An 11,945-nucleotide genomic window follows, 5' to 3' on the forward strand; every position below is an offset into this window, starting at 1 on the left:
CACCTTTTGTTTTACTGATTACCTTTCAAGTGCTGTCTTTGTTTTCAGGTGTATGAACACCAGCAGTCAAGCAAGGAGACAACGAGAAAGAGCTGAGCACATGGAGAGGTTGGGTATGGATCAAGGGCAACAGGCTCATGGTGGTAATGGAAACCACCAGAATCAAGAAGAGCCACCGCCTCCACGTCCAAGACAAGTTGTGGGAGCTGGTGATGAGGCCAATGCTCAGGGTCAAAGACATGGGATTCAAGCCCCAACACCTGAAAACGATTTTGAGATCAAATCTGGCCTGATCAACATGGTGCAATCAAACAGGTTCCATGGCTTGGCATTAGAAGACCCATTAGATCACATTGACAACTTTGATAGAGTTTGTGATCTAACTAAGATGAATGGAGTGAGTGAGGACAGTTTCAAGTTGAGGCTATTTCCTTTTTCTCTAGGAGACAAAGCTCATCAGTGGGAAAAGTCTCTACCTCAAGGATCAGTCACAACTTGGGAGCAATGCAAAAGAGCATTTCTAACCAAGTTCTTCTCTTCATCAAGAACAGCAAGGTTAAGAAATGAAATCTCAAGTTTCATTCAGAAGAACCATGAATCGTTTTGTGAGGCTTGGGAAAGATTTAGAGGGTATACCATGCAATGCCCTCACCATGGATTCTCAGATTGTCAGCTGCTAAGTACATTCTACAGAGGTACTTTACCAAAGGTCAGACTTCTCTTGGACACAGCTTCAAATGGTAATTTCATGACCAAGGAAGTCAATGATGCCATGACCTTAGTGGAGAATGTAGCTCAGAGTGATGAGCTTTATGGATCAGACTTTGAAAGGAATTCAAGAGGAGCTGTGAGTGCTGAAGAGGAAAGGACAAGGAAAGACATCAAGTCTCTCAATGAGAAGCTAGACACACTTCTTTTAGCTTCTCATCAGTCAGCGAACTTTGTTAGAGATGTGAATCATGTGTTTCAAGACACATTTCAAAGGGAAGACATCACAACTGAGGTGAACTTTGTAGGTGGCCAACAAGGTTACCAAAAGGGCTTTACCTACTACAAGAATCCCCCAAACCAGAACTTCTATCCTCAAAACACTCAACAACAAGGTTTTGTCCCTCAGCAACAACAAAGTCTCCAACAGAACTCAGAGAATAAGGATCAAGAAGTGCAGAACCTGCTCCAGGAAGTCCTCAAAGGTCAAGCAAGTGGTGCCATGGACTTTAACAAGAAAATGGTAGAGATTAACAACAAGGTGGATTGCAGTTATTCTGATCTTTTATCTCAGCTTTCAACCTTGGCTTCCAAAGTCAAGACTCTAGAGAACAACAAGGGCCACTGCAGTTCTCAAGCTCAAAGATCTTTACCAGGGACATCAGTAGCACATCCAACAGAATACTGCAATGCCATCCTCTCAAATGATGAGAATCATGCTGCTGTCCAAGAAATTGAGGATCTTCTCCATGGCAATGTCTCAAGTGCAAAGTGCCTAACACAAGATGATGAGGACGCCATCATAGAGGAGTTTGACTTCCTGTTCTGTGATCTCAATGAGGACATTGAGAAAGAAGGTGGGGAGACAGCTTGTTTTGATATGAAAAAGAATGATTCTGAGATTGCTGAAGGAAAGGATCAGAGAATGGTTCAAGGAAGGACATCTGATGGAGTCTCTAGCACTGGCTCAACAAGGGTGAAACCCAAATCTATTCCCAAGCTAGGCAATCCAGGAAAGTTCTCCATCTCATGCTCTCTTGGAAATTTGAAAGTGGACAATGCTTTGTGTGATTCTGGATCAAGCATCAGTGTAATGTCTTTAGACATGGTGGAGAGACTAGGGATCAAGAGTCTTAAGCATCACCCCATGTCAATCACCTTTGGAGATTCATCCTCAAAGAAACCATATGGAATCCTTGAAGACTACCCATTGAAAATTGGTGAATGCACAGTTCCAACAGATTTTGTAGTTGTGAAGATGAAGAAGACAAAAGAGCTACCTCTTTTGCTTGGAACTCCATTTCTGAACACCACAGGAGCAAGGATGGACTTTGATACTCAAAGAGTGGTGCTTGCTAAGGTAGATGATGAAGTATCTTATCCTCTTAAGCCTCCTCTTGCTGGGTTTTGTGGAGTTATATATGATGATTCTGATGAGTTGAAACACTATGGAATGATGTATGTGGGGAGTATTGGAACTATAGAAGAAGCTATACCCCTTGCATCTGTTGAGAAAAAGAAAGAATCCCTAATAAGACCTGATCTTGAGTTTGAAGGGGATTTCTTTAGTGATGATGAAGCTTGCTTGGAATCTCTATCTCCTACACCAAGTGAGAAGGAGATCAGCAGCAACAAAGGCAATGGCTCAGGGTCTCAAGACAAGAACCCACCAAGAACCAGACCATTCACTCTTGAGTCATCTTCTCAGGTCTTAACTCTCACTCCTTGGAAGTTTGTTGGTGGAGCTGTTGAATACAAGGTTAAAGGCAATGGAAGATCAAGACCATTTGCCAAAGTCAGAGCTATCCTCACACCAGAGTTCATAGACAAAGGATCTAATGGTGTCCAAGAGCTGATGAACAAGGACCTCATGCTTGAATTCATGGACAAGACCTGGAGCATCAAAGCTCCTCCTCTCCCTTACTAAAAATAGTGTAAGAAGTCAAACTTAGTGACTTTAAACAAAGTGCTCTTGGGAGACACCCCAAGCTTATCCTTGTATATAATCTTTTTATTCTTTTCTCTCATTTCTTTTTATGTTTTAGTATCTTTTGATGGGTTTTGTGAGTTGGTCTCAGATTCCAGGTGATTTTTGGAGGACATAGCTCAGTGATGAATGGAATGGAGCATGTGAGAGGGCTGAGAGAAGTGTTTAGGGACTGAAAAACTTGGAGAACGTCTCAGTGCTACCTAGGTGTGCGGTTTGGATCAAGACAAGACCAGGCCGCAGCAAGGGAGTTCAGGCCAAGCAAAATCCATCTCCAGTGGTGTCTGGCCTCATCTGGTGCAGATACTCACTCCCCTTTTGCACAAGAACCACACCAGGTATCACTCCAAACACTTGTAAATGAGCATTTAGCATTTTTCTTTATCTTTTGCATTTCATGTTTGATTTTTTCTCTTTCTCATGCTTTTATAACACAAGGGACTGTGTTATTTAAGTGTGGGGGAGGGGTTTTGTGTTTACTAATCATGTTTATTCTGCTCTTATTTTCCTTTTCACTTTGAGTCTCATTTTGCATTCATCTAAGTGCATATAAATCCCAAAAAAATGGAAAAATCTGAAAAATTTTCACAAAAAAAAATGCTCATGTAGTTGCATTCACATTTTAGGATTGAGTCTAGTTTGCATTTTCATATAGGTTGCATCATATGCAAATGGGAGTAATGATAGGTTCTTTCCTTGAGAGTACATCACTTTGAGAATTTGGATTAAATATGCTTGTGAAATGACTTCTGTGCTTGCAAGGCTTGAAATGGTTTGAATCTGAGAAGCAAGTTTGAATTGAACTCAACTCTAATAAGTGAAAACCTTGAACTTGACATGAAATTATCTTGTGATGCATTGTTTGAATAGGCTTGTGGATACCTATATACATATTTGAGCTAGAATCCTGTTTTTACCACCCTCTTCCTTAGCTCAAATAGCTGAGTCCACATCTGGATCAGTTTTCCTCACCTTGAACCCATCCTTCCTTCAAGCCAAATGTTTGTGTGTGATTGAAAGGCCACCTTGGATCAAACTTAGCAGAAAGTGTTAGGTTTAGAGCGACAAGGGCAAGTCTCATTGAGTGTTAAGTTCCATCATCAATGAGCTGAGAGATTTGGTGAGAACTAAGTGTGGGGGAATACTTGTTGGTGAGTGGAAAAAGGAGAGATGAGTGGAAATAAAAGGAGAATGGTGAGAACTAGGGGATAGAAAAGGAAAAGAAATCAGTCTTGGAGTTTTGAGTCAAAGAAAGTGAGCTCTAGTGTTTTGAAAAGAAAAAGTCTAGCCTCTAAATGAAAAGAAAAGAAAAGAAGCCCAAGAGCTCAAATGTTTTAAAAAGAAAGAAAAAGAGGCTAGAAGTTACAAAAGAAAGTGAAAAAGAGCTATGTAAAGTTTGAACTCCAAGATTGAGTGTGAAAATGAAAAGTGAGTCCCCTAGTGAGAGGAAATTAGTGTGGAAAGTGAGGTTCTTGAGAGGTTGAGCAAGTAAGAAAGCTTTGAGTAGAGTGTGGGGTGGGATGAGTCCTTGCCCTTGTATGCATAGGTTGCTTTTTACCTTTAGCATTCTGCCAAAGTTTGATCATTCAAAGAGAGATCCCCTTGCTGCATTAAACCCACTCAGGCGCTGATGAGATCATTTTAGTCTCATTACCTCACCCTAGCCAAACTTTGCTTGTTTGAACATTGCATCATTTGATCCACTTGGTAAAGAGCTTAATGAATGTCAAAGAGTTGAGGAATAAGAGAACTTGTGGAGATTACTGTTGAGTTGTTATATCAGAGTATGGTCTTACATTGCATATTGAGCATGAACTTGAATTCTCTTAGTTGTCACTTTTCTCTTTCAAAGGAAATATGAACTCCCAATGCATTCAACCTCTCTCTCTCATTTGTTCTTTTTGCTTGAGGACAAGCAAAGGATAAGTGTGGGGGAGTTGATATATTCATAAATTGCATCATTTAATGTACATATTCTAGTCCAAATCATGTCTCATTTGCATGCATTTTAGGTGTTTAAGCATTGTTTTAGGACTTAGGAGATTGCATTAGGGCCAAGAGAGTTTTGCATGTTTTGGAGTGTTAAACAGGTGCTTTTGGAGTTTATTTGGAGTGGAGGATGTGATTCAGATGAAGAAATGGAGTTGAAATGATCAAAAATGGTGAAAAGGAGCAATTTTGGGTTTCTCGGCAAAATGATATACTGATGGCCGAAGATTCTCGGCCAAAATCCTTCCCGCGGGTAGCTTTCTCGGCCAAAAACACGTACCGCGGTCAAGTCTCTCGGCCAAAATTCCCGGGTGCAGATACATTTCCGAAATCGCGTCACCGGAAGCTCTTGCCGGCAGATTCAGCTGTCGGAGTCTGCATAAAAGTTGGCGATAACTGAGTCAAGAGTTCATAACAGTTGGAATCAAGGCATTTGGACCACGGAACTGAAAGATATGGTAATCGGAAGACGAACAGGTCTCGCACTCATTCCGGAGCAATCCGATACCCCTGAATGATCGCCTGTCCGGGGAGCCTTCCGGTCCGATTCAGACGGCGGGTGCTTCATAGAAGTTGGAGAGCATTGCATCACGGTCTCTTAGAAAGTAGAATCGTGGAATTCGGACGCGTGAGCAGAGAGATAAGCTTGTCGGAAGGAACCCCAGTCTCGCAGGTATTCCGGACCGAGCAGATCAGTTCTAAAGGATGCGAAGGACGGTGCACTTCCAGGCCGATTTAGTTTCCGGGTCCTTCATGAGAACCAGAGACATTTGAGTCTTCTTTCCAGAACGTCCAAGAGCATTCAATTCGGATCTATGAGCAGAAAGATACGGTCTCCGGAATGAACACATGTCTAGACGCCTCTCTCTGGTCGTGTACATGCACTGCAAAGATGTGCCCTCCAGGAAGTCTTACACTTCCCAAGCACCGAAGCTTCCTTCACCAAAGTTGGAGATAAATGAGTCCTCTGTCTTCTGCAACCAAAATCATTCAATTCGGACAAGTCTCATAGGAGTTACACTCTCCGGAATGCGAAGTGGTCTAAGCTGCTCTGGATGCTGCGAGATGGTCTTGCGACTTGGTTAACCCGCAGGCCTGAAGATGAACGCCTGAATGCTGATGCTGCGAGTTGATATGTGCGGGTAAACTATCACTGGAAGAGGTCTGAAGCTCAAGAGCAAGAGAAATGCTAAGTCCACAATCGTGCGACTTAGGCATGCGAGTTAGCCGCGCCTGGAACTATGCCGCACGATCACTCGCAAATCACTCCGACTTGAGCCTGCGACCTAGGTGCAATAGAGACCAACCCGCACAGTTTGTACATTCCCCAGAAACCGCCTTAGCCCTGCGAGTTGGAGAGGAAGGAGACCAAGCCGCAGCAACACTCGCAAAACACTCCTACTTAGGCGTGCGGCTAAGACAAGGCGATTCAGGCTTCACAAGACAAGTCTTCATCTACTGCGACTTAGGTGTGCGACCTGGGACATACTGGACTGACCCGCAGGATTTCCACTTGACCCAACTGAGCCGGGTCAGTACCCAGTTTGTCCTGGGCTGACCCGGTCCATTAGCACTAGGTATATATAGTTTTTTGGGGAGAAAAAAACCCTGGATATCATCTTCTCTCTTAGTTTCTCTCTAGTTTTCTTTCCTTTTTAGTGTAAAAACGTTTTGGATTAAGAGAGATCTCAAGGATTTAATCAATCTAAGTCTGTTTCTCATCATCTCATCATCTCATTTCTGCTTCTAATCATGATTAACATCATCTCTTGCAAAAGATTAGATGTGTTCTTCATGATTAGTGAGTAGTCATCTTTTAAGCTTCTAGGTGTGTAGATTAGGGTGCTTAGATGTAGATTAATGATTGTTTAAGCTTAGATTCTCTTCTCCTTTCCTTAGTTAGCTGATCCTAATGCTAGATCCTTGCACATCACTTGGGTCTAGAATCTGGGTTTTTCATGCACCAAAAGTGTTTGATGAAATGCCTGAATGAAAGCTAACTAAGGGTTTATGCATTAATGTCATGGGAATGATTGTTAAATGCATGAATGGCATATTAGAACTGTTTCTTAATGCTCATTGATTCATATTTCACAAATGATGATTTTGTTTGAAAATGGATTAGTGTAGAGGTTAGTGCCTTCATGAGAGGATTAATCTAGATTAGAGTTCTAAGTTAATTGGAATTTGAGATCATGTGATGCTTGCTTTATCTTTCTGTATAAGATTCAGTCTTTCTTAGCTCTTATTTTGATGCACAAAGAGGCTGTCTGGTCATGTTAGACTTGGAACCTTATGCTTGTTAATTGCTTATTCACTAATGGGAATTAGTCTTGAATTGGTAATTAACAAAGGGATTTCTGTCATGAGAATGAATTAATCTGAATTGGAAGTCTAGACTAAAGATTTGCAAGTGTTGCATTGTTTGCTTAGCATCATGAATTCACATTTAAAGCACCCTGATCAATGATCACATCTAGAGGTTTAGCTTTCTTTTTATTTGAATTTGAGTGTTTGTTTAGTTTCTCTTGCTTGTTTAATTCTTAATTACTGTTTGTTCTTGCTTGTTCTGTTATATGCTTTTAGATAATCTTGGTTACCAACTCATCTGTTTAGTTAGACTTGGATTAAGAATTGATCCTCATAGTCTTAGTGTCTAGAATCTCTCCATTTGGATTGATACCTCAAGTGCTACAATGACATGAGTAGTTGAGGAATTGATCAAGGATTGAAAAATTTCTACTATCAAGATCTGGGAGTTTACAAACCCATCGATTTTTACTTGGTCATTTAGATCTGCATTTTATTTGCCTTAGTTCGATATTCTGCTTGCTTCATTTTCCATTCATTCGATTTTCTACTTGCTCTTTATGATAGATTTATTTGCTTTCTTTAGTTTTAGTTTAATCTGTGACAAACAACCAACCCCTAAAACCAATCTAGTCTAGACTTGCCCTTGTCGCCCTAAAACTAACACTTTCTGCTAAGTTTCGTCCAAGGTGGCCTCTCAATCACACACAAACAATTGGTTTGAAAGAAGGATGGGTTCAGGGTGAGGAAAACTGATCTATTATGCAGATTCAGTTATTTGAACTAAGGAAGAGGATGGTAAAAACAGGATTCTAGCTCAAATATGTATGTTGGTATCCACAAGCTTATTCAAACAATGCACCAAATGATAATTTCAAGTCAAGTTCAGGGTTTTCACTTATTAGAGTTGAGTTCAATTCATACTTGCTTTTCAGATTTAGATCATTTCAAGCCTTGCAAGCAAAGAAGTCATTTCACAAGCATATTTAATCTAAATTCTCAAAGTGATTTACTCTCAAGGAAAACCTATCATTGCTCCATTGCATAATGCAATCTATATGATGCAACTAGATTCAATCCTAAAAATGAGAATGGAACTACATGAGCATTTTTTTTTGTGTAAATTTTTTCAGATTTTTAAATTTTTTTTGGTTTTTATATGCACTTAGATGAATGCAAAATGAGACTTAAAGGGAAAAAGAAAATAAGAGCAGAATAAACATGATTAGTAAACATAAAACCCCTCCCCCACACTTAGATAACAGTCCCTTGTGTTATAAAAGCATGAAGGAGAAGTGCAAAGCAAGATCACAAAGTGCAAGGTGAAAATAAACTAAGCTAGATGCATATTTACAAGGGTGGAGTGTTACTTTCTCAAGGACTTAGAGATGCCGATTGAGACAGATGGATTGGAGGATTGGCCTGATGGTGATTGCATTGCCTCCCTTCTGGCCCTTAGCTCCTCTTCATTCGGATCTTGCTCACACGGACTGGTACAAATCCTGAACAGCTCTCCATGGTATGAACTCTCAGCGGCTTCACCTCTTTGGTACCTCTCAAGCTTGGCGTTCAGCTTCTTGATCTTGGAACCCATCTTCTTAACTGTGCACACCAGGCTCCTTACAGTACCGGCCATCTTCTTAAAGTTCCTGTCTTGCCATTTGTTCCACCTCTGGAGATTCTTTGTGCGGCGATGAGCAGCTTCACTGGCGTTGTACATCATGAGGCCATCATAAAGATCAAGACAATACCTGCAGCTCCCATAGATTGGTCTTGGCAATTCAGGCTCGGTATCAACATGGTTTGGCTCCTCAGTAGGTGTGTTCACACGCGGCTTTTTGGCAGCATTGGGCTTTCTGATCAGCTGAACAGGAGGGTGAATCTCTGGGTTGTAGTACTGATCCTTGGTGATATAAAAAGTAATGTTCTTTCTCTCTGCAAGTGAGGTAAGGCCTGGATTGGGCAACAAGACTCTAGCAGTAATCTTATATTCAAGAGTGAAGTTGTAGGCATAAAAATCGCCAACAGTGCCATGAAGATAGTTGATCTTCTTAAGATGATAAGCATCCATCAACCTGTAGCCGATCTTGTCACCACTTAGCTCAACTCCAATATGCTGCAAGATGGGAGTGATCAGGCCTCCAATGCGCCCATTTCTTAATGGCCATGAAGTTCTTGACAAGCAGAGCCGCCATTGTAGGCTTGCGAGAATCACCATAAAAAATCTGTCCACTTCTAAATGAAGGCATCAAAGGTTTAATCCCCTCACCAATCATCCTCAGCTCAGCATCAGATACAGTGGAATACTCTTTCTTTCCCAAGAATGTGTGGGCCAGGATCTTGTGGACCATCCTCAAAACAGGACTCCTGATTGCCGCGGCCTTGCTCACTCCAGCCTCATATGAACCCACAGCTAAAGCCCACCACAACTGTTGCAAATCATTTCCATAGTAGGCCAGTTTCCTGTGGCAGCTTCTTCCTTCAACAGGGAACCCAAAAGCATCACTGATTTCTCTGAAAGTTACCTCATACTGCTCCTTACCGATCTTAAACTCAATTGACCCAAAACCAGCAGCAATGTTGTCTGGTCCCTTGTCATTGTGGTGGTTTACTTGCAAAGTAGCAAGAAACTGACAAGTGACATCCTTTAAAAAGGATGCGGCATCTCCATCAAGTTACCGAGGCCAATTGTGTGAAGAACAGTCCTGACCTCATCGAGAATCCCAAGTCTCTGCAGCAGATCAAGGTCAGGGTAGAAAGTCTCTTCTTGTTGCACAGCTCTAAGCTTTCTCAAGTACTCAGAGTAAGTGGGAGGTTTTGCTTTTGGCTTCTTAACCACCGTTTTCTTCTTTGGTGGTTCAGCTACAGGTACAACGACATTGGCATCTTCCTCACTTAACTCCTCACTTGAGCTCCTCTCAGCTCTCTTTTGCTTCCCATTTGCTCTTGAGCTAGTTGCAATGCCCTTCCCCTTTGTTTTGACATTGGCTGCAACCGATTTTCCCTTGGGTTCTGAAGCACAAGCTTTCCCATTTTTTCTCTTTGGCAGCTTTGGTGCAGCAACACTTGAGCCTGCTTCATCTGTTCTTCCCATGGTACCTGATTCATCAAAAAATCTCAAAAAGAGACATTAGCGCCAATGAGAGGGATTTAGTCTCAAAAAATTTGAAAATGATTTTTGCTTGCAAGAAATCATCAGGATAAATTCAAGCAACATCATATCAATCCATTCCAAGTCCAAACATCAAAATTCTACAGAATTTTCTAAAATCCCAACAACAGCTCAAGAACACAAGTTCAGCTGAGAGAGTTTTAGCTAGATTTCAGAGTCTAACAAGCTCAAGCTGGTTCTTTTTTCTACCATTCACGACCTAAACTCCAAGATTCCAAGCTCATCTAAGCTACTCCAAGTTCAGACCCACAAGAAATCGTTTCAAGAAGTTGCAAAGAATCTAACCGGTTAAAACCAAGAAGAATGAGATGCCTAAGTTCGGAATGTACCTTGGAGTTGAATGATGCAGTGCAAGAATGGATTCAAGCTCAGTTTAATGGAGGCTAAAAATCGATTTCAAGCAGATGAGAGAACTTTTATAGATCAACAATGGAGAAATCGATTTTTTTTTTTTGAAAAAGAAAAGGAAAAGAAACACTTTTGACCCGTTTTCTCTCTGTGGTCCTGCCTTCTCCTAGCTTGTGGGAGACAGCTGTTGACAGCTGGAGGTTTGACTTTGACCATGGAGAGCTTGGGACCACGTTTTTGAATCTTTCCTCCAGGTAGTATCGACTGAATTTTGGTCGGTGTTTTAGTCAATATTTATTCGTATTTCTCAAGCAGAATATCGACTAAAAACACCGACTGAAATCTCATTGGTGCTGGTCACGGTTGGCTCCTCTTGACACCATACCGACTACATTTCACTCGGTGTTTTGGTCGATATTCATTCGGCCAAACCTAAACCTCCACACCGAGTGAATGCACCAAGTACAATTCAGTCGATACTAATGCAATTCACACCCAATTTTTGAACTGTTCTGCATCAAAATCCCCACAAGACAACTCCTCAACCATTTTAGACCTGCACACATTCAAGGAAACACATCAAAAAGTCCTAAAAATTCAAAAGAAAGCAAGAAAGAAAGTATGTACAAGTGATAAGCTTGGGGTGTCTCCCAAGAGCACTTTGTTTAAAGTCTCTAAGTTTGACTTTGATACCAAGTTTATGCTGATGGTGGATCAAGAAGGGGAACTGATGTAGCTTCCTCTTTCCTTTGTGTGACTAGGTAGTGCTTGATACTCTGACCATTTACCACAAACTCTTGACCATCTTTACCTTCTAACACAACAGCTCCATAAGGCCTAGCTTTAAGAACCTTAAAGGGACCAGACCATCTAGACTTAAGTTTTCCAGGAAACAACTTAAGCCTAGAGTTGAACAGCAACACCAAGTCATCTTTCTTGAATTCCCTTTTCAAAATCTTTTGATCATGTAGAGCCTCGGTCTTTTATTATAGATCTAGGAGCTCTCAAAAGCCTCCAACCTGATCTCTTCAAGTTCATGGAGTTGCATTATTCTTTTCTCTTGAGCTGTTTTGATATCAAAGTTCAGCAACTTTACAGCCCATAATGCTTTGTAATCCAGCTCAACAGGAAGGTGGCAGCTCTTCCCATATAGCAGATTGAAAGGTCATGTCCCAATTGGAGTCTTAAAGGCTGTTCTATAAGCCCACAATGGATCATCCAGCCTTTTGCTCCAATCTTTTCTGCTTGAGCTAACAGTCCTCTCAAGAATGGCCTTAATTTGTCTATTAGACTCTTCAACCTGGCCACTAGTTTGAGGATGATAAGGAGTAGCTACCTTATGTTTCACTCCATGCTTCTTCAGCGTTCCCTCCAAGGTTTTGTTCACAAAGTGAGAACCTCCATCAGAAATAACAACCTTGGGTACTCCAA

The 11,945-nt window shown here is 41.3% G+C and overlaps 1 non-coding gene across 1 annotated transcript; it reads right to left on the reverse strand.

Annotated features, from left to right (window-relative positions):
• Positions 1-553: 553 nt before the first annotated feature.
• On the reverse strand, positions 554-660 carry LOC112084751. Its single transcript, XR_002898412.1, has one exon. It is a non-coding gene; the product is annotated as a small nucleolar RNA R71 (small nucleolar RNA).
• Between the last annotated feature and the right edge of the window lie 11,285 nt (positions 661-11,945).

Source organism: Eutrema salsugineum, unplaced genomic scaffold (genome assembly GCF_000478725.1).
Source record: "Eutrema salsugineum unplaced genomic scaffold, Eutsalg1_0 scaffold_4, whole genome shotgun sequence".
NCBI lineage: Eukaryota > Viridiplantae > Streptophyta > Magnoliopsida > Brassicales > Brassicaceae > Eutrema > Eutrema salsugineum.